At 42.1% G+C, this 21,491-nt stretch overlaps 1 long non-coding RNA gene across 2 annotated transcripts in view; it reads left to right on the forward strand.

Annotated features, from left to right (window-relative positions):
• The window catches only part of LOC117086771, a 104,388-nt gene that overhangs the window by 78,657 nt on the left and 4,240 nt on the right, over positions 1-21,491 (forward strand). For both annotated transcript variants that reach the window (XR_004438571.1, XR_004438570.1), the window contains one exon: positions 4,166-4,307. This is a non-coding gene — a long non-coding RNA (uncharacterized LOC117086771). The remainder of the gene's footprint in view (positions 1-4,165; positions 4,308-21,491) is intronic.

Genomic DNA, 21,491 nt, shown 5'->3' on the forward strand with positions numbered 1-21,491 from the left:
TTTAGTAGAGACAGAGTTTCACCATCTTGGCCAGGCTGGTCTTACAGGCTGGTCCAACTTCTGACCTGGTGATCCACCTGCCTCAGTCTTCCAAAGTGTTGGGATTACAGGCGTGAAACACCGTGCCTGGCCCACCTACACCATTTTTAAGTGTATAGTTCAGTGGCGTGAAGTACATTCATTTTGTTGCACTGCTATCATCATTATCACAATCCAGCCACAGAACTCTTTCATCTTGCAACGCTGAAACTCCATACCTATTAAACAATAACTTCCCAATCCTCTCTTCCCCCAGCTTCTGGAGCCACCATTCTACTTTCTCTATGAATTTGATGGCTTTAGGTGTCTCTTGTAAGTGGAATCATACAGTATTTATTTGTCTTTTTTGTGACTAGCTTATTTCACTTAGCATAATGTTTTCAATATTCATCCTTGTTATAGCATGTGTCAGAATTTCCTTCCCCTTGAAGCTAAAAATACCCCATTGTACCACACATTTTACTTATTCATTCATTCATCAAAGGACACCTTAAGTTGCTTTCTGCGCTATTGTGAATAATGCTGCTATGAATATGGATGTATAGATATCTCTTTGAGACCCTGCTTTCAATTATTTGAAGTGTATTCCTAGAAGTGGAATAGCTGAATCATATGGCAATTTAAAAAATTTTTTAGAGGAACCATTATACTGTTTTCCACAGCAGTGGCACTATTATGCGTTCCTACCAGCAGAGCACAAGCGTTCCGATCACCCCATGTTCTTGCCAACACTTGACATTTTCTGTTTTGATAGCAGCCATCCTAATGAGTGTGAGGCGGCACTTCATTGTGGTTTTGATTTGCATTTCTCTAATGATTAGTGATTTTGAGCATTTTTTCATGCACTTGTGTGGCATTTGTGTATCTTCTTTGGAGAAATTAAAGAAATATTTTTTGATCATCTGTGGGTTGCATATCCAATAGACATTTCCTGTCATTTTCCTGACTGGGGTTGAGTTTTATCTCTCCCTGACATGATTCAGGGGTAATTCCTGATTAGTCTAAGTCAGTGGTTCTCAATCCTGGCTGTACATTAGAGTCGCCAAGGGAAGCTTTAAAAATCAGGTTTGGGCCACGTGCAGTGGTTCATGCCTGTAATCCCAGCTCTTTGGGAGGCCGAGGCAGGTGAATCACTTGAGGTCAGGGGTTTGAGACCAGCCTGGCCAACATGGTGAAACATCATCTATGAAAAAAAAAAAAATAGCCAGGCATGGTGGGAAGCACCTGTAATTCCAGCTACTCAGGAGGCTGAGGCAGGAGAATCACTTGAACCCAGGAGGCAGAGGTTTCAGTGAGCTGAGATCACACCACTGTACTTCAGCCTGGGCAACAGAGTGAGACTCCGTCTTGGGGACAAAAAAAAAAAAAAAGAAACAAAAAACCCAGGTTCAGGCCTCCTTCCCAGACCAATGAAATTAGAATGTCCAGAAGTAGTCCTGGGCATTGTGTTTTTACGAATTTCCAACTGAGCCCCAGATACTCAAATATGTTGCCATAGTCCAGGCACAGTGGCTCATGCCTGTAATCCTTAGTGCTTTGGGAGGCTCCGGTGGGTGGATTGCTTGAGCTCAGGAGTTAGAGACCAGCCTGGGCAAAATAAGGAGACTCCATCTCTACAGAAATTTTTTTTGAAAATTAGCCGGGCATGGTGGCGCACACCCACAGTCCCAGCTACTCAGGAGACTGAGGTGCGATAGTCACTTGAGCTCAGGGGGTTGAGTCTGCAGTGAGATATGATCATGCAACTGCACTCCAGCCTGGCTGACAGAGTGAGACTCCATCTCTTTAAAAATAAAGTAAAACAAATGGCCTATTTAAGCTGTTTTGAGTTGGTTTTTCTGCTGAAAGTATCTCAATGGTACACTGACTATGTGCTAGGGATTTCAGGAAGGTACGGGACTATCCTTATCTGTTACGATAGGAAAAGGGAACCAAGGCATTGTCTTAGACAGACTTAACCCCTGAATCCTCATGTTGAAAGTCTGAAGCTCTACTCTCCAAGGTTTTTAGGTTTCACTTAGAAGCAGGTGGGACAGGAAACCAGCAAAGTTGGATGGGCTGTGTAAGCAGCTGACAGATCTGAACTGGAGACATCCCAAACTTAAAGGTAGAGCTGGAAGCATTCTCAACTTAAATGCTGTCTCTTCTACAGCTTACCTGGTGGTCCAGGTCGGCCAAGTCGTTAAGTCTGGCTCAGTTACAGGGCTTGTTTGCAAGATGACAAGGGAAAGAAGTGTGTTCAACGAGAACATTCTGAGTCCAAACTACATAAGTCTTTAGAGATTAAATTTAACACCTTGGTGTGATACCTGAGCCCAAGCAAGTAACTTATTTAAACTAATGGCCAGCCAGGCAGTACTTATCATGTTACATGATTCTCAGGTTTATAGCAGGAGTAATCTGCTCATAGCGAGAGTAATCTTCTCTAGCCTCTTCTTCCCTGGAAGAGACCTAGGTGTTATCAGATCAGGCCTCACATCTACTACAGTTTCCTTCAATTATACCTGTGAGGGTAGCTTCTGAGTAGGTAGTGAATTCACCAATTAGTGAGTCTCAAAGGTAAGGCTGAGTGAGGAAGTATATGAGATATCCTGTTGGCTGGCCCCAGTTCTCTGTTGAAGTGTTAATTAGAGCATATATTCAGGACTGACAAATCCCAAGATATACCAAAATGTTAAAACAACAACAACAACAACAACAAAAACAACCAATCAGCTGCTTAGCTAATCGCACTGTGTGACAATAAAGTTTGGTTCAATATAAAATAGTGAAAAGAGCACGTATGTGTCTAGGAAAGCCACTGAAGTGGAAGATACTAAAAGCACACTTTCTGTGGACCTTTCAGAAGCTATTTTCTAATCTATTCTTGTAGAGAGTACTAACATTTGAAGTGAATGCTGATGAGTATTTATAAGTTTATTTAGAGCTCCAGCTGTCAATAACTCACACCTGGCCTTTGAAATTGCTTGTTTGGCTGTGTAGTCTCTATCGTGAAGCCAAAGGCCTGCATTAGTCTTTCTGAAACTCCTTAAAATAGAGACTTACATAAAATGCATCTCAGTGTTATAATGAATGTGAAAATGTTGGGGAAAAAAAGTGCAAGCAAGAGAAAAAGCCTATGGCATTCATTTAATTGGATCAGCACTAATGTTGGTTCTAACGCTGTGTTGTTTGCCTGGAGGCACCACAGTGATGCCCGCAAGGCTGTCATTCGGTCTGTGAAGATCCTTGAAAGTAAAGGAATTTTGAGGGGCTGGGCACGGTGGCTCACGCCTGTAATCCCAGCACTTTGGGAGGCCGAGGTGGGCGGATCACTTGAGGTCAGGAGTTTGAGACTAGCCTGGCCAACATGGTGAAACCCCATCTCTACTAAAAATACGAAAATATTAGCCAGGCATGGTGGTGCACTACTGTACTCCCAGTTATTTGGGAGGCTGAGGCAGGAGAATTGCTTGAACCTGGGAGGTGGAGGTTGCAGTGAGCCAAGACCGCACCACTGCACTCCAGCCTGGGTGACAGAGCAAGACTCTGTCTCAAAAAAATAATAAATAAATAAATAAATAAGGAATTTTGAGTGTGGAAATTATAAATGAAGATAAATTCTACCCAGTGTGCAAACTATACTAAAAATTTCTGCTAGAATTTTGAGGACATAAGGGTAATGTAGAAGACACAGAACACTTTTTAGGACAATAAAAGACAACACCATATTTGGTGACGACTGTGGCAAATCTTAATCAAGGAGGCTGATTCTTTCAGTGAAAACACAAATGTCACCCTGGACAGAGGGTCAGTGTGTCAGCTTGTCAGGGGAGAAGAGGTTAAGTGCTAAGCTGGAGCTCACTTTCTCATGAGATGCTGGAAGTCAGGAGAGGGGCCTCCGATGTTTGGGAGCTTCGTGGAGATGTTCTGCCACTGGGCTTGGGCCTGGGAAGATAAGTAGGATTCAACAAGGGGGATAGTGGCTTTCTTGGCACTTCTGGGCAATCTTTGAAAGCATTTGTATGTACTGCTCCCTCCCACAAGCACACCTTAGGGGGTGAGAGTATTGAGATATAATTATTATAAGTCAGGGCTGATCTTGCCTTTCTGAGAGTGTTCAAGCTGATCATTCTTCATTAAACAGAACTCGCCAGAGACCTTGTCTCACCAGAACTCTTCACCCCGAAAATAAAGGCCACACAAAGAGACTGAGAAAAGGAACCATAGCCAGAAAAGCAACCAAATACAGAAACTTGGAGAAACAAGAGGGAGTATGAAAATTGAAGGTGAAAATTTTATTATTTTATTTATGTTATGTTATGTTATATTATGTTATGTTATGTTATGTTATTTTTAGACGGAGTCTGGCTATGTTGCCCAGGCTGGAGTGCAGTGGCTGGATCTCAGCTCACTGCAAGCTCCGCCTCCCGGGTTTACGCCATTCTCCTGCCTCAGCCTCCCGAGTAGCTGGGACTACAGGCGCCCGCCACCTCGCCCGGCTAGTTTTTTTGTATTTTTTAGTAGAGACCGTGTTAGCCAGGATGGTCTCGATTTCCTGACCTCGTGATCCACCCGTCTCGGCCTCCCTAAGTGCTGGGATTACAGGCTTGAGCCACCGCGCCCGGCCAAGGTGAAAATTTTAAATGGAGAACTTGGCTGGGCACGATGGCTCACGCCTGTCATCCCGGCGCTTTGGGAGGCCGAGGCGGGCGGATCGTTTGAGCCCAGGAGTTTGAGACCAGCTTGGGCAACATGGCAAAACTCCATCTCTACAAAATGTACAAAAATTAGCCAGGCGTGGTGGTGCATGCCTGTAGTCCTGGGTACTCCAGAGGCTGAGGTGGGAGGATGGCTTGAGCCCAGGAGGCAGCAGTTGTGGTGAGCTGAGATTGTGCCACTGCACTCCAGCCTGAGTGACAGAGTCAGACCCTGTCTCGAAAAAATTAGAATTAAAAAATTAAAATTAAAATTAATAACATAAAAATTAAAAGGATATCCAGAAAGAACACCAAAGAAGAGGGCAGAACTGAATCAAGGGGTAAGATGATTGTTCAACCCTGGAAAACAACGTGAAGATTCATGCCTCTAATGCTGCATTTCCCAGAACACTAGATCTGTGGTAAGATGAGTCTGAAAACACTGTATCCTATGTCTAACCCCACCCTGCCCTATTTATAATGCAAAACAGCTTATTAAAGGCTCTGAGAAGTACTGCAGTAAAGAAACCAATTTAAGCCATACTTTTTTTTTTTGAGACTTGCTCTGTCACCCAGGCTGGAGTATAGTGGCGCAATCTTGGCTCACTGCAACCTCTGCCTCCTGGGTTCAAGTGATTCTCCTGCCTCAACATCTTAAGTAGCTGGGAATACAGGTGCCTGCCACCAAGCCCAGCTAATTTTTATATTTTTTTGTAGAGACAGCGTGTCACCATGTTCGCCAGGCTGGTCTCGAATTCTGGGTCTCAGGTGATCTGCCCACCTCAGCCTCTCGAAGTGCTGGAATTACAGGCATGAGCCACTGCACCCAACCAACTCATACATTTTATTTATTTATAAGGGTTGAGATTGGGTTTTGCTCTGTCACGCAGGCTGGAGTGCAGTGGTGCTATCATAGCTCACAGTAACCGCAAACTCCTGGGCTCAAGCAGTCCTCCCGCCTCAGCCTCCCGAGTAGCTGGGAATACAGGCACATACCACCGGTAATTAACTCATTAATTTATTTAAATACAGAACTTCTTTTTCTGCATTACTGCATTCTAGAAACATTCTGTAGGGCTAGAGCTCTACACTGCACATTTGTTACTTGCTGTGTACTGTATAGTCTCTCCTTATCCACAGCGGTAAGTGCCAAGACCCCCTGTGGATGCCTGACACTGCAGATAGTACCAAACCATATATACACTATTTTTTTTCCTATACATACATACCTATGATGAAGTTTAATTTATAAATAAGGCACAATAAGAGGCTAAGAACAACAACAATAAAATAGAACAAATAACAACATGCCGCAATAAAAGTTAGACAAATGTGATTGCTCTCTTTCTCAAATATCTGATTGTACTCTCCTTACCCATGCTCAGACTGTGGTTGACCACAGGTAACTGAAACTGTGGAGGTGAAACTGTGGATAGGGGGGTGGAGACTACTGTATTAAGTAAACATGGTGGCCACAGGAAAAGTGTTTAATGATAGGAAGAAGCATGATACAATGAGAGAAACACCAAGCTAGGTTAGGAGTCGGGTGAGCTGATATAAGCTGCTGACTGTAATTCTGCATGTCTATGTCCAAAAAAAGACCTATGTGCAGCTTATATTGCTGAAAATCCAAAATCAGAGAGAATTCAAACGACAGCAAGGTTTAGAACCTGGTTATTCTCCTAAGTAGACTAATCAGCTTGTCCAAGTTACTTAATCTTTCCAGGTTGCAATTTACTCATTCGTAAAGTGGGAAAGTTAAGACATCAGGGTCTTATGAGCCTGCCAAACTGTAAAACCTGTATGTCAAAGGAGCTATAATAATCCCCCGAAAAATCCTTTCAATTGGTACCATGCAACTCTCCTCACTCTAGTCAAGGAAAAAAAAAAAAGTTCCGGGCCGGGCACGGTGACTCAAGCCTGTAATCCCAGCACTTTGGGAGGCCGAGACGGGCGGATCACGAGGTCAGGCGATCGAGACCATCCTGGCTAACACGGTGAAACCCGGTCTCTACTAAAAATACAAAAAACTAGCCGGGTGAGGTGGCGGGCGCCTGTAGTCCCAGCTACTTGGGAGGCTGAGGCAGGAGAATGGCGTGAACCCGGGAGGCGGAGCTTGCAGTGAGCTGACATCCGGCCACTGCACTCCAGCCTGGGCGACATAGCGAGACTCCGTCTCAAAAAAAAAAAAAAAAAAAGTTCCAACAACTTGTAAGTAGCTTGACTTCCCATTCAACACTCAAGAGAACCAAATTACTTTCTTCTATTGTAGAACTCTGAGCACAATTGAAAACTAGCTTTATTAGCTGCCTTGACACAAGGCTAAAGCAAAGACCTGGAAATGCACATTGTTTTCTAGAAGTGTCTGCCTGAGACTCTCTTAAGGTTCTTCTAGACAAAAGTCATAGGTACCCAACTCAAGCTTGTTTAAAAACAGAGAATTTATATTGGCTCAGATAACTAGGACGTTTGGGGTTGCATCTAGCTTTGGGAACAGAAAGATTTGAGGGCCCAAATAATGTCACATGGATGTTGTCTTCCTCAATCTCTCAGCTCTGCTTTCTTTTCAATGGGCCTCATTGTCAGGCAGGCTCACTGTACATGGTAACAAAGAGCGCTTTCTGCAGCTCTAGGCTTCATGGTCCTTAACTGCCATGCTTTAAAAAAAGAGAGCACTTTACTCCAAATACTTGAAGCAAAATATTAATTGCTAGGAATTTACTGAGCACTCACAACATGCCAGGCACTGTTCTAACGTACATATTTAAACTTACATAGGCCTCACCACAACTCTAGAAAGTAGGTACTATTACATTTCCATGCTATAGACAAAGAACTAAGGCTCAGAGAATTTATATAGTGTGTCTACTTTCTGTACAAGTGATCTTGGGCAAATTATTTAACCTCTCTGTGCCTCAGTTTCCTCATCTGAAAAATGCCAATAGCAACTGTTTAGTAGGCTGTTTTGAGAGTTAGGTAAGTGTATTAGCCCGTTTTCACGCTGCTGATAAAGACATACCCGAGACTGGGCAATTTACAAAAAAAAAAAAAAGAAAGAGGTTCAATTGGACTCACAGTTCCATGTGGCTGGGGAGGCCTCAAAATCACAGCAGAAGGCAAGGAGGAGCAAGTCACATCTTACGTGGATGGCAGCAGGCAGAGAGCTTGTGCAGAGAAACTCCTGTTTTTAAAACCATCAGCTCTTGTGAGAGCCATTAACTCTCAGGAGAACAGCACAGGAAAGATCTGCCCCTATGATTCAGTCATCTCCCACTGGGTCCCTCCCACAACATGTGGGAATTATGGGAACTACAAGAAGAGATTTGGGTGGGGACACAGAGCCAAACCATTTCAGTAAGTGTATGTAAGAACCAAAGGAGAGTATCCAACACAGAATCACTGCCTGCAACAAGAAGCCAATAATTCTTGATACCATTTCCACTTGCCATTCTCTTATTTCCTGCATCTTTCCCTTTGATGCTTCAGAAAAATTCAACTTTATAAATTCCATGGTCTGGCTGGGTGCAGAGACTCATGCCTGTAATCCCAGCACTGTGGGAGGATGAGGCGGGCGGATTGCTTGAGCCCGGGAGTTTAAGATCAGCCTGGGCAAAATGGCAAAACCTCATCTCTACAAAAAATATAAAAATTAGCTGGGCGTGGTGGCATGCACCTGTAGCTCCAGCTATTTGGGAGGCTAAGGTGGGAGGACTGTTTGAGCCCAGAAGGCGGAGGTTGCAGTGAGCGGAGATGGCACCACTGCACTCCAGCCTGGGTGACAGAGGGAGACCTTGTCTCAAAAAATAAATAAATAAATAATAAATTCCATGGTCTTTAGTAGCATTAGATATGATAGAAAGGGACACAATGGATTACAGCTGTATCTGGATACAGGGAAGGAAGCCCAAAGCAGCAAAACTAGGGCAAAGCTGAGACCGAGATGTAGTATGTACATTCGGAAGAGGAGCTGAAAGTAAGCACAAGGTCAAGGCTGTCAATCTAGCCTAGATGGGAGCCAGTAAGGAGACCTGTGCACTGGATGGCCAACCCCAGACATTAGGCAGGAAGACCTGTATAAGAGGCCTCTTATACTTCTCCTGCTGGGGCAGAAGCCAGCTTCAGAGCATGCTAGCAGGAAAGCTGCAGGTGGTAGCCCATTCTCCTCATGAGGAAGATGGTAATGCATTAACTTGACTGGAAGAGAGAGTATGGAACACAAGTGAAGGTCATATGCTGACAGGAAGCCTTTTATTGATGGTGATTGTGTGAAGAGATGGTGCTAAATAGTATTCATCAATTATTTGGCAAGTTTCACAACAAAGATAGGATCTTACAGAAAATGTAACACATGCCCTGGCAAAAAATACTTAGTTCAGTTGTGAAATAGCCCATCAAATCAACCTGAGTGTGGTTTCCGTTAGAACCGGAGCAGCTGTTCTGGAATTTCCTGACCGAGCGATAGACGCCTGGAGTCAAAACTTTTCTGTTTTTTTTGTTTGTTTTTGTTCTTCATTTGTTTATTTTTGAGACAAATTCTTGTTCTGTCACCCAGGCTGGAGTGCAGTGGCATGATGTCGGCTCACTGCAACCTCTGCCTTTTGAGTTCAAGCGATTCTCCTACCTCAGCCTCCCGAGTAGCTGGGATTATGAGCACACGCCAACACGCCTGGCTAATTTTTGTATTTTTAGTAGAGATGGGGTTTCACCATGTTGGCCAGGCTGGTCTCAAACTCCTGACCTCAGGTGATCCACCTGCCTCAGCCTCCCAAAGTGCTGGGATTACAGGTGTGAGCCACTGCAACTGGCCTGGAGTCAACACTTTTCTGAGGCTCCATATTTCTCCTACACTGTTCTTCAAAATTACTCAATGCTCTGACCTCTTTTAACATGCAGTTCCCAATCTGTTAATCAGAGCCACCAAGTGAAAGCTTGTGGTATCTTTAGCTTGAATATTTTGCTCTACTTGGTCCCTTGGTGTGTAGGAGCTATGCCACCTGATTTACTACAGGTGGACAAGGGGAGGACTCAGGTGATACTCTCAGCGCCAAAGTGTCTAGTACTGATCCATCCGTGCTTGTTGGCAGGTGTCAAGCATCACGAGATACCAAGAGCCCAGAAGGAAAAGGCAGAAGGACATCTTCAATGATAAACATCTCTGAACTAGGGAAATATGTTTAATGTCAGTTTGACTCCTCCTCTCATAAAATCTTTAGTTGTCATAATGAGAAAGAACTAAACATGAGAGGAAATTACAAAATACTATGGGAACTATTTTATCATCACATACACAAGCTTTGTTCAAAATAGGCACTCTTGACTTAGGCAGATATTAATAGATTTACTACTGTGGTGTTTAGCTTAATGCCAAAATATCCTACCCTCAGATGCCCTGAAACAGCTGTCATCTTGTCTTCTTTATATAACCCCAGAATCCTGACTGGCTACAGCTACAGAAAAAAAGATCCTGGTATTGGTAACACAAAGAAATAATGCAAGCTTAAATACGATTGTTTACTTCTAGAATTTGTACTTCATTTTAGATGAATCATCTAGAGTTTATGGCATTAATCAGTCTGAAATTCCAGAGTTGCATATATGCCTGTTCCAATATATGCCTGTTCCAATATATGCCTTTTTTGCAGTAGCCATTTTGGGGTTATCTCTCCCCCTTCACAGTGACTTGAGCATGTCTTTGTATAGCACTCCCCATTCCTTACCATCTTCTGGTTATCTTGCTCGTCCACATGCCAGGTCATTAGTCCCTTGAGGACATCTTTATATCCCACTGCCTAGCACATTGCTTAACATACAGTGAGCACATAGGACAGATTTACTGAATAAATGCTTGCCGAAGAATAAATAAATACATTAAATTTTTTTTTTTTTTTTTTTGAGATGGAGTCTTGCTCATTGCCCAGGCTGGAGAGCAGTAGCGCGATCTCGGCTCACTGCAAGCTCCGCCTCCCGGGTTCACGCCATTCTCCTGCCTCAGCCTCCCAAGTACCTGCGACTACAGGCGCCCGCCACCTCGCCCGGCTAATTTTTTGTATTTTTAGCAGAGACGGGGTTTCACCATGTTAGCCAGGATGGTCTCGATCTCCTGACCTCGTGATCCGCCCGCCTTGGCCTCCCAAAGTGCTGGGATTACAGGCGTGAGCCACCGCGCCCGACCTAAAAAAATTTTTTAATGGATAAACTTCCTTTCCAGTATTGTTGAAGAAGTTCCAACTGGCTGATCTGCCTACAGAAAACAACTACATAAACACACACACACAGATTATTTCCTAGAGAGTAACCAGATATTGGAGAGCAACCAAAGGCAAACAAATTTTGGAGAAGATTCGATCCTTGGAAAAAATAAAAAATGGCACTGCGTGAATGTGTTAGTTCGTCTCTGCATTGCTATAAAGAAATACTTTGGCCAGGCACGGTGGCTCACACCTGTAATCCCAGAACTTTGGGAGGCTGAGGCTGGTGGATCACGAGGTCAGGAGTTCAAGACTAGCCTGGTTAAGATGGTGAAACCCTGTCTCTACTAAAAACTACAAAAAAATTAGCCAGGCATGGTGGCAGGTGCCTGTAATCCCAGCTACTCAGGAGACTGAGGTGGGAGAATTCTCTTGAATCCGGGCGGCAGAGGTTGCAGTGAGCTAAGATCATGCCACTGCCGCCAGGCTTGGGTGACAGAGCGAGATTCTGTCAAAAAACAAAAAACAGAAAGAAAAGAAAAAAAGAAATACCTTTGTGATGAGGTGGTGTGGCTTATCCCTATAATCCCACCAATTTGGGAGGCGAAGGTGGGTGGATCACTTGAGGGCAGGACTTCAAGACCAGCCTGGCCAACATGGTGAAACCCCATCTCTACTAAAAATACAAAAATTAGCTGGGCATGGTGGTGGGCACCTGTAATCCCAGCTACTCGGGAGGCTGAGGCATGAGAATCACTTGAACCTGGGAGGTGGAGGTTGCAGTGAGCTGAGATCACGCCACTGCACTCCAGCCTGGGCAACAGGGTGAGACTCTGTCTAAACAAGAACAACAGCAACAACAACAACAACAACAACAACAAAACTTCTGGGTTATTTATAAAGAAAGGAGATTTAATCAGTTCACAGTTCTACAGGCTCTACAGGAAGCATGGAAGCATGGCACTGGCATCTGCTCAGCTTCTGCCAAGAGCCTCAGGAAGCTTCCAACCATGGTGGAAGGTGAAGAAGGAGCAAGTGCATTGCATGGGAAGAGCAGGAGCAAGAAGGAGAGGGAGGAGGTGCCACACTCTTTTAAATTTTAAATAACTAGATCTTGCATGAACTCAGAGTGAAAGCTCACTCATTACTGTCAGAATGGTGCTAAGCTATTCATGAGAGAATCTGCCCCTATTATCCAACACCCCCCACTAAGCCCCACCTCCAACATTGGAGATTACATTTCAATGTGAAATTTGGTGGGGACAAACATCCAAATGAAATCAAATAAGTTTTCCCATTTTCATGGCTTCTACCCTTGGGACTTGTCCCAGTCTGTGTCTTGCAGTGTGGCTAAAACTTCAATAGAAAACCTTTAGTCATTTGGTCTGTTAATCAGAGCACTGCCAGAAAGAGAAAGAGAAGTTCTGAAGAGGAAAGAGTCAGAGAGTATGCCTCAAATTTTGTGGGTACGTAAACTCTGCCCAAATCTCTAGTTGATCCCTAAACCACATGTTCACCAGGCAAAATTTAAGCAACCTACCTAAGGAGAAAAGAATTGAATGGAAACTGAAGCCAATGGTTAAAAAATGTAATTTGTAGTGTGAGCCCAATCCGGTTTATTGTCTGTTACCACAAACCGACAAACAAAAAGTCTGACAATCTTAGAAGTAATATATCAGAATTAAGAGTCTCTACAACACAACATTTGCAATATTCAGAATATAATTCAAAATGAATCAAAACATGAAAAAAAAACCAGAAAAATGTGATCCATTTTCAAGAGACAAGATTATCCTGAGTAATCCAGATGTTGGAATTATCAAACAAGAAATTTAAAGCAGTCATTTTAACTATGCTATGACATAAAAGAAAATATGCTTATAATGAATGCACATATGGAAATTTTTGTAGCAAAATAGAAACAATAAAGAACAAAATAAAAATTCTAGAAATAAAATTATAACATCTAAAATAGAAATTCACTGCACAGGCTTATCAGCAGACAGGAGACAACAAAGTAAAAGTTGATGAACTTGAGAATGGATAAATGAGACTATCCACTTGGAACAAGAGAGAGAAAACAGATTTAAAAAAAAAAGAACAGAATCAAGGACCTGTAGGATAATATCAAAAGATCTAATGTATGTATGGTTAGAGACCCAGAAGAAAAAGTGAGAGAGAATGGGGCAGAAAATGTATTTGAAGAAACAATGGCCCAAAACTTCCCATATTTTATGAAAGACATAAATTTACAGTTTCAAGGAAATCAGTGAAATCTCAAACAGGATAAATATAAGGAAAACCACATCAAACACCTCATAGTAAAACTGCTAAAATTTAAACATAAAGAAAAAAATTCTGAAAACAGGCAAGATGAAGACACATTACAAAGAGGAAAACAACTATTCAAATTGCAATAACTGCTTATTAGACACAGTGGAGGCTAGGAGGTAGTGGATCATCTTCAAAGTGCTCAAAGATAAAATGGAATGCCAGGATTCTATATCCAGAAATTTTTTTTTCAAGGAAGAAGGCAAAATAAGGACATGTCCAAATAAAAGAAAATCAAAAGGATTTGTTGTTAACAGATTTACACTAGAAAAAAATGTTTAAGAAAATTCTTCAGGCTGAAGGAAAATGATACTAGTTGGAAACACAGGTCTTCAGGAATGAATGAAGAGCCCCAGAAATAATGAATGTCTGAATAAATATAAAAGACTCTTTTCCTCTAATTGAAAAGAACTACACACATATGAATCTTTAAAGTAAAAATTGTAACATTGTCTTGGAAGGTTTATATGTAAAACAGGTGTCAAATAAAGTGTAAAAATTGGGCATAAAAAGACCTGTATGATTACAAGTTTTTTGCATTAACATGAAGTGGTGCCGGATGTGGTGGCTCATGCCTGTAATCCTAGCACTTTGGGAGGCTGAGGTGAGTGGATCACCTGAGGTCAGGAGCTCAAGACCAGCCTGACCAACATGGAGAAACCCCTTCTCTACTAAAAATACAAAATTAGCCGTGCGTGGTGGCGCATGCCTGTTTTCTCAGCTACTTGGGAGGCTGAGGCAGGAGAATCACTTGAACCTGGGAGGCAGAAGTTGCAGTGAGCTGAGATCATGCCATTGCACTCCAGCCCAGGCAACAAGAGCAAAACTCCATCTCAAAAAAACAAAACAAACAACAACAACAACAACAACAAAAATATGAAGTGGTAATATTCCAAGTAGACTGTTTAAGAATATATATTAAATTTTCTAGATCAACCACTGAAAATAATGCAGAAAAGTATAGCTAAAAATACTATAGATGAATTAAAATAGAATTCTGAAATATATCCAACTAATCCACAAGAAGACAGGGAAGAAAGAATAGAGGAAAAAAGCAGAGGGGATAAACAGAAAACAAACAATAAAATGGTAGCTTGAAATCCAACCCTATCAAGAATTACATTAAATATTAATGGATGAAATAATACAATTAAAAGACAGAGACTGTCAGAATGGGCTTTTAAGAGGCAAAACCCCATTATATGCTTTCTACAAGAAATGCAATTTAAAAATAAAGACATAGATTGAAAGTAAATTGATGAAAAATATATATCTACCATGCAAGGAGAGTGGCCATATTAATATCAGATAATAAACTTCAAGGCAAAGAATATTGTCAGAGATAAAGGGGGACAGTTCATAAAAGAGTTGGCTGAAACTGCTGCTTCAGGCCTGTAATCCCACCGCTTTGGGAGGCAGAGGCAGATGGATCATTTGAGTCCAGGAGTTTGAGATAAGCCTGGGACACACAGCAAGCCCCCATTTCTACAAAAAATTTTTAAAAATTAGCCAGGTATGGTGGTGCATGTCTGCAATCCCAGCTATTCAGGGGGTTGAAGTGGGAGGATCACTTGGGCACAGGAGGTCAAGGCTACAGTGAGCCATGAACATACCACTTTAGCCTGGGAGATGGAGCAAGACCCTGTCTCAATTTTTAAATAAAAATAAACATAAACATGACATGAAAATATCAATTTATCAGGAAGCCATTGCAATCATACTTGCAATTGTGCACATAATTGTGTGTGTGCCTAAAAATAGAGCTTCAAAATATATAGGGCAAAAATGGACAGAATTAAAGGGAGTAACAGACATTCCATAATCATTACTACAGATTTTAACATCCCTTCTTAGCAAATGATAGAAGAACTAGACAAAAGAATTAGTGAAGACACAGGTGAAATAAACAATACTATTAACCACGTTGGCCTAAATTACTATTTATAGACACTATCACCTACATAATATATATTCTTTCAAGTACACAAAGTATGTTGAACAAAATAGACCATCTGCCAGACTGTAAAACAAATAAGAAATCTAGAAAAATACCAAATATGGCTGGACGCGGTGGCTGACATCTGTAATCCCAGCACTTTGGGAGGCCAAGGTGGGTGGATCACCTGAGATCAGGAGTTTGAGACCAACCTGGCCAACATGGTGAAACCTTGTCTCTAATAAAAATACAAAAAATTAGCTGGGCATGGTGGCAGGCGCCTGTAATCCCAGCTACTCTGGAGGCAGGAGAATCACTTGAACCTGTGAGGTGGAGGTTGCAGTGCACTGAGGTTGCGACATTGAACTCCAGGCTGGGCAATAAGAGTAAAACTCCATCTCAAAAAAATAAACTAAAATAAATAGAAAAATGCCAAATATTTAGAAATTAAATACCATATTTTGAAATAATTCATGAGTCAATTAAGAAATGAAAAAAGAAACTAAAAAATGTTTGAACCAAATGATAATAAAAATACACATATCAAAATATCTGGGATGCTGCTAAATCTGCACTGAGAGGGAAATTCCTAGCTTTTAGTGCTTACATTGGAAAGGAATAAAGGTCTAAAATCGATATCCTACATTTCTACCTTAAGAAGCTAGAAAAACTACACATAATCCAAAGTAAATAGGAAAAAAAAAAAAAAACATAAGAAGAAGAAGAGGAATCAACAAAATAGAAGGCAGACAAATAATCGAGAAACACGGTAAAGCCAAAAGCTGGTTCTTTGAAATTGTGAGGAAAATCAGTAAACCCCTAGCTAGACAGATCAAGAAAAATAAAGAGGGATGGCTGGGAACAGTGGCTCACACCTGTAACCTCAGCACTTTGGGAGGCCATGGCGGGTGGATTACTTCAGGTCAGGAGTTCAAAACCAGCCTGGACAACATGGTGAAATCATTTCTACTAAAACACAAAATTAGCTGGGCGTGGTGGCATGTGCCTGAAGTCCCAGCTACTTGGGAGGCTGAGGCAGGAGAATTGCTTGAACCAGGGAGGTGGAGGTTACAGTGAGCTAAGATTGTGCCACGGCGCTCCAGCCTGAGGGTAAGAGCGAGACTCCATCTAAAAACAAAACAAAGCAAAAGAAAACAAAAAACAGAAAGAAAGAAAATGTGTATTACCAGTATCAAGAATGAGCAAATAGTTACCACTATACAGCCTACAGACATTTAAAGGATAAAATGGGGGCGTATTTTAACGTTATTGTCAACAACTTAAATTAAATGGACAAATTCCTTGAAAAATACTAGCTACAAAGCTGACACGACATGAAGCAAAAAATCTGAATTGCCATATATATATGTAAGAAATTAAATTAATAATTAAAAAACTGTGGCTGGGTGCAGTGACACACACCTATAAATCCCAGAACTTTGGGCGGCTGAGGCAGGAGGATCACTTGAGCACTTGAGCCCAGGAGTTTGTGACCAGCCTGGGCAAGATGGCAAAACCCCGTCTCTACAAAAATACAAAAAATTCGCCAGGCATGGTGGCATATGCCTGGAGTCTGAGCTACTCGAGGGGTTGAGGTGGGAGGATTGCTTGAGCCTGGGAGGTGGAGGTTGCAGACAGCTGAGATCACACCACTGCACTCCAGTTGCGTGACAGAGTAAGATCCTTTCTCAAAAAAAAAAAAAAATTAGAAACCTTTTAACCAAGAAAAGTCTTGGCCACAACATTTCACTAGTGAATTCTATCAAATGTTTAAGAAGTTATATTAATGATACACAAAATCTTTCGGAAAATAAAGGAGGGAGCACTTCCTAACTCATTTTGTAAAACCAGCATATAACCCTAATGCCAAAACCTGACGAAGATATTACCCTCCCCTTCAAAAAATGTAAATTGATAAACATAGATAATTAAAGAAATGCATTTGGATATCCTCATCTGTTTTAGTTGTGCAGATAGTTCTAGCAAGTTTAACGAGTACATGTAAAGCATTTACGTATTCATTAGAATAGAGGAAGTGATAATTTTACAATTTATATTTTAGTGTCTACCAGGGAGAACTGGTCTGGCCTTAAGGAAATTCACTCCAAAATGTGATGGAATTGGCCTCCTGTATCATCAATTTCACAATCACTCCAGGTATATCATTCAGTGGTTTGAAAACAGAAATAGACTACACACAGTTGTATATCTAGGAAGAAAAGTCGTTCTGCTGAGGTTTATTTTGGAACACCTTGCTCATCAGAAAGCAAGCTGGGTAGAGGGCATAAATGGCTGATGGGAAGAAATTGGAGCAGGAGGCTGCTTTGATCCTACTGCACAAGTCACACTGCGTCCCATGCAGCTCACAGCTCTGCTGCTAATGTTTGAGTTCACATATTTATAGAGCTCTCCACCCTTTGTCCAGCAGCAATAACAAATGACCCCCATGACTGGTGAAAAAAATATCCTGAGTACATACACTAAATTGAATTTTCCCGGTTATCATGCAAACTTTGATATTGAAAAGACGGAAAGCAGTTATATTAATATCAAAGTTAAATTCAAGACAAAAAGCATTAAAAGGAATAAAGAAAGTAATTTTTCTTGGCCGAGCGTAGTGGCCCACACCTGTAATCCCAGCACTTTGGGAGGCCGAGGTGGACGGATCACCTGAGGTCGGGAGTTCGAGACCAGCCAACATGGTGAAACCTCGTCTCTACTGAAAATACAAAAATGAGTGGGGCGTGGTGGCATATGCCTGTAATCTCAGCTACTCTGGAGGCTGAGGCAGGAGAATAGACTGAACCCAGGAGGCAGAGGTTGCAGTGAGCCGAGATCGCACCATTGCACTCCAGCCTGGGCAACAAGAGCAAAACTCCATCTCAAAAAAAAAAAAAAAAGATTAGGAGCTTAAGTAGAGTTCATGTAAATTTTACTTGTGTAAAACTTATATACAGAATTTTCCCTGCGTAGATTATGACACTTTCATTATGACACTTGAGACTTCTGCTTAACCTCGAATTTTATTTGTATCTTCATCACTTTCTTCTTCTTTGTTCTCATCACTTCACAAAAATTGGGTTCACGGCAAGAGCTGATCACATCGCCCCTTGCAATTAACCTGCAAGGAGCTAGGAACTGTGGAAGGCAAATGGAATATTTGGTAAATCAATCTCTCTCTGTCTCTCTCTCTAAGAGTTCTGTATCCCATGTTTTGGAATTTCCAAAATTGAATTTCAATTAAATGCCACTAAAATTTACTTTTTGGCAGAAAATTTGCAGTTTATGTGATACATGCACTGCTTCACAAAATTTGTGTATGTGAAATGATTTTCAGGAATACAAATTTCATAGTGATGAGAGTCAACTCAATTCAAAAATGGTAACAGTTTTGTCTAATTAAAAGTGATTAAATGTCTATATGCTTATCTGCATTTTCCAATTCCACAAAGAGCAGGTGTTGCTTCTCTTCAGGGGGATAATTCAGGGGGAAAATTCCAAAGAAATGACTCCCAGGTCGAAGGCACATAAGAGAGAAAAATAGAAGAAAACTCTGGGGTCTCAGTGTTTGGAAAGAGTGACCTCTTACAGGCTAGGCTTCTGCCATTTGGCACATGGATTTTATTTTTTGGAGACGGAGTCTCGCTCTGTCGCCCAGGCTGGAGTACAGTGGTGTGATCTTGGCTCACTGCAACTTCTGTCGCCCAGGTTCAAGCGATTCTCCTGCCTCAGCCTCTAGAATAGCTGGGATTACAGGTGCCTGCCACCACACCCCGCTAATTTTTGTATTTTTAGTAGAGATGAGGTTTCACCATGTTGGCCAGGTTGGTCTCAAACTCCCAAGCTCAAGCAATCTGCCTGCCTTGGCCTCCCAAAGTGCTGGGATTACAGGTGTGAGCCTTCATGCCCGGTGGGCACATGGCTCTTAAAGTTCCTCCCCACCTTATGGGTGAAGCCCGACATAACACTCTGGCATTAGATCAGAGAGCTGCAGAGCACTGTGCCAGACAGCCAAAGAACTACATTCACGGATTTCTGAAAATAAGAACATTTCATTTAAAAACAAAACAAAACAAAACAAACAAACAAAAAAAACAAAGACATTTGGTTTAAGGGAAATAGCAGAAGCTGACCCCCATTGCCAAGTCTTCCCCTGAGACCCTTGCTCTTGTCATGTAAATAGGTGTCTCTCCACAGTACCTCTAAGTAGGGACCATTGTGTGGATCCTGTGACACTCTGAAATTGGCAGGATCCAGCCTACGTTACGAGCTGAGGTTCTGAAACGAGAGGGGTGACAATATTTCTTCCCAAAGAACATTACCTAGGGCTTGATATGAATGATAACTATAAATCCCTCGAAGGGATGGTTGGGATATTTGTTTATTCTCTAGAGCAGTGCTACCCAACCCTGGCTGTAAAATAGATGTACTTGGGAGAGATGTTTAAAAATAGCTGCCCTCAGGCCGGGCGCGGTGGCTCAAGCCTGTAATCCCAGCACTTTGGGAGGCCGAGACGGGCGGATCACGAGGTCAGGAGATCGAGACCATCCTGGCTAACATGGTGAAACCCCGTCTCTACTAAAAAAAAATACAAAAAACTAGCCGGGCGAGGTGGCGGGCGCCTGTAGTCCCAGCTACTCGGGAGGCTGAGGCGGGAGAATGGCGTAAACCCGGGAGGCGGAGCTTGCAGTGAACTGAGATCCGGCCACTGCACTCCAGCCTGGGCGACAGAGCGAGACTCCGTCTCAAAAAAAAAAAAAAAAAAAATAGCTGCCCTCCTCCAACCTAAAGCGCCAGGCATTGGTTGGGTAACCTTGGGCAAGTCACTCCATCCCTGTGGATCTCAGCTTCTTCTCCTGTAAAGTCAGCTTAGTAAAACTCGCCCTGTCTACTTCAAGAAATGTTAGGATGAAATAAATTAACAGCTTTGTGAAACAATGTATGAGTATTATGAAAATGTTAATTATGTTTAAGTTCTTTAACCACACTCCTTGTAACCAAAGGCCTCTTTCTATAACAAAGACAGGCACTGCTGGAATACATTTGATGGCCACGAATGAAGTTATCTGGCCCCTGTAGGAACTGATTCTTAGGATATTGGACTGATTAGGCCCTGTTTATGCAATGAGTAAAAAGTCTGGCCTCATGATTATGGTCTAACTGGTTAACTTGGAAATACTACAGTGTTCTCTTGGGCCCGCATGCATACAAACCTGGATGCCATCTGAAAAAGAAACACTAAAATGTATATACGGAACCACGAAAGCCTCAGAATAGCCAAAGGTATCCTAGCCGAAAAGAACAAAACTGGAGGAATCACATTACCTGACTTCAATTTATACTACAGTAACCAAAACAGCATGGCACTGGCATAAAAACAGATACATAAACCAGTGGAACGAAATAGAGAACCCAGAAGGCCGGGCGCGGTGGCTCAAGCCTGTAATCCCAGCACTTTGGGAGGCCGAGACGGGCGGATCACAAGGTCAGGAGATCGAGACCATCATGGCTAATACGGTGAAACCCTGACTCTACTAAAGAATACAAAAAACTAGCCGGGCGACGAGGCGGGCGCCTGTAGTCCCAGCTACTTGGGAGGCGGAGGCAGGAGAATGGCGTGAACCTGGGAGGCGGAGCTTGCAGTGAGCTGAGATCGGGCCACCGCACTCCAGCCTGGGCGACAGAGCCAGACTCCGTCTCAAAAAAAAAAAAAAAAAAAAAAAAAAAAAAAAAAAAAAACAAAAACAAGAAATAGAGAACCCAGAAATAAATACAGGCACCTACAGTGAACTCATTTCCAACAAAGATTCCAGGAACATACACTGGGGAAAGAAAAGTGTCTTCAATAAATGATGCCAGGAAAACTGGATATCCATATGCAGAAAAATGAAACTAGACCCCTATCTCTCACCATATACAAACAACAAGTCAGAATGGATTAAAGACTTAAATCTAAGACTTCAAACTAGGAAGCTGCTATAAGAAAACATTGAGAAAACTCTCCAGGATGTTGGACTGGGCAAAGACTTCTTGAGTAATACCCCACAGGCACCAGCAACCAAAGCAGAAATGGACAAATGGGATCACATCAAGTTAGAAAGCTTTTGCCCAGCAAAGGAAACAATCAACGAAGTGAAGAGACAGCACACAGAATGAAAGAAAATATTTGCAAACTACTCATCTGACAAAGGATTAACAACCAGAATATATAAGGAAATCAAGCAACTCCATAGGAAAAACAATCTAATAATCTGATCTAAAAATGGGCAAAAGATCTGAAAATGGGCAGAAGATCTGATTTCTCAAAAGAAGATACAC

This window comes from Trachypithecus francoisi, unplaced genomic scaffold, assembly GCF_009764315.1.
Source record: "Trachypithecus francoisi isolate TF-2019V2 unplaced genomic scaffold, Tfra_2.0 Lachesis_group10, whole genome shotgun sequence".
Classification (NCBI taxonomy): domain Eukaryota; kingdom Metazoa; phylum Chordata; class Mammalia; order Primates; family Cercopithecidae; genus Trachypithecus; species Trachypithecus francoisi.